Here is a 1,816-nt window from a genome sequence, read left to right on the forward strand (position 1 = left end):
TACGCATTTCCAAGAGCTTGCCATTCCTGCATTCAGCACACTGTCCTAACATGCAGAGGGGACTATCTGGATTGCAGGCCACAGCTTCAACAAAATCCTGTGTGGTCTGGAATGCCCGCCTTGGGATGACATGTTGCAGACAGTCCAGGGCTAACTTAATGTTTTCGTGATATCGGCAAAGACACACATTTCTTGGAGTGTCTGAAGACCGGAGCACATGAGATGGTCTAAACTCAGCAAATTTAGATTTTCCAATTATAGACTGCGGATGTTCATTTTTGAAGTAGCGGTAGGCCTCTAGAATAGACATTGTTAAATGCCGTTTCTGGATTTTCTTTTTCACTCCTCCCTCTCTGACTGTGACCACATCCCTCATTCCTGGTGCTTGCCTAGAGATGTCATCTCTCTCATAAAATTCCCTGACATGATCATATGTAGTAGTAGTGGTGGCGGTCACATGATTCATTTTCTTCTTCTCTGGAAGAAGGCACAGTGATGTTGCAATCTTTTTTATAACTGTACATTTTTTTCGAGGGCTGCTAGGTAAAGCTCGGAGTGCTCGTTTTAGTGCCTTGCCTAGAGACTGTCTTGTTTTAAATGGTGAATTCTGTGGTGACTCCTGGAGTAAAGCAGGAACCTGTGACCTCTTCAGCAAATGCCTTTTCCTGTCTTTCTCTAGCAAGCTCCCTGACTCTCTCTGCCTCTTGATTTGATTGTGTTTCTTTCTTTCTTAGTCTTTCTGCTTTTTTTCTTTTCTTCTCCTTTTCCTTGAAATTTTCATTATTCCTCTTTCTCTCTCTGAATTCCCTTTGTCTTTCAGCATTAGTTTTTGCCATTGCGCTATAGGATGAGAGTTGTATAGTATAAATACATTTTGTTGTTGTTTCTTTGTTGGTTATTGTATATCGTTTTATTGGTTGTTGTATTATATTAATTACTTTTATTAACATTGATATTGTGTAATAAATGTAAAAAAAACCTGAACTGATTCTTTCATTGTACACAGACCACCGTGGCCACAGTGTGTTCAAGATATTTTATTTATTATTGTAACTTGTACACTTTTCTCAAAATTAAAATGCACATACATGTAAATATCAAATTACTTACCATTTACTTCAAATAAAGTAGATATTTATCCAGAAATAGAAGATCTGCAGTCACCTCAGAAATAACTCCGCTTGGTCAACAGAGGGCGCGCGCGGGAAAGAAAATGAGGGAAAAGGGAACGTGTCAGCACGAGAGGCGTGTCCTTTAAGGTACAGTAGGACGTAGGCGATCAGCTGAGTAAACATTTGTGCAGTCTATTCGTCTCTATTAAATACTGTAATAATTTTATTTATGATAATTAAATTAATTATGGCGATATGTAAATCTTAATTGTTTTCTTTATTAAAAATGTAATGTGTTCTCTTTATTAAAAATGTTTTTTTTTTACGTTGCTAGAATGAATTTGTTACTGAAATGTTCTGATATAGCCTACAGTAACAGAGGTACATTTAATGTGAGCCAGTGATTTTAATAGCAACAGCATTGTGAACAAATATGAGCTGGTCACTTGCATGATTTAATATGAAGCGTCCGTAACGGTCACGTCCGTAACGCATAATTAAGGTTGTTTAGAGCAAGTAAGTGAGATGAATTGTCCATCATAATTAGCACTGACATATTTTGGCTTTGTATATGAAGTTTGACATTATTTCTATTAATATTTATTATACAGTATAAACTTTATATTTAAATCGTTACGGACGTGACACGGCACTGAAGGGTCATGACTTCCTAAATATATCGCTTATAAATTTACAAGGCAGTG

At 36.8% G+C, this 1,816-nt stretch overlaps 1 long non-coding RNA gene across 1 annotated transcript; it reads right to left on the reverse strand.

Annotated features, from left to right (window-relative positions):
* Positions 1-531: 531 nt before the first annotated feature.
* On the reverse strand, positions 532-1,213 carry LOC107573099 (uncharacterized). Its single transcript, XR_001607443.1, has 2 exons — positions 1,111-1,213; positions 532-840 (listed from the first exon to the last, which is right to left on the reverse strand). It is a non-coding gene; the product is annotated as an uncharacterized lncRNA (long non-coding RNA).
* Between the last annotated feature and the right edge of the window lie 603 nt (positions 1,214-1,816).

The sequence above is a fragment of the Sinocyclocheilus grahami genome, unplaced genomic scaffold, assembly GCF_001515645.1.
Source record: "Sinocyclocheilus grahami isolate Dianchi unplaced genomic scaffold, SAMN03320097.WGS_v1.1 scaffold1868.1, whole genome shotgun sequence".
In the NCBI taxonomy this organism is placed as follows: Eukaryota; Metazoa; Chordata; class Actinopteri; order Cypriniformes; family Cyprinidae; genus Sinocyclocheilus; species Sinocyclocheilus grahami.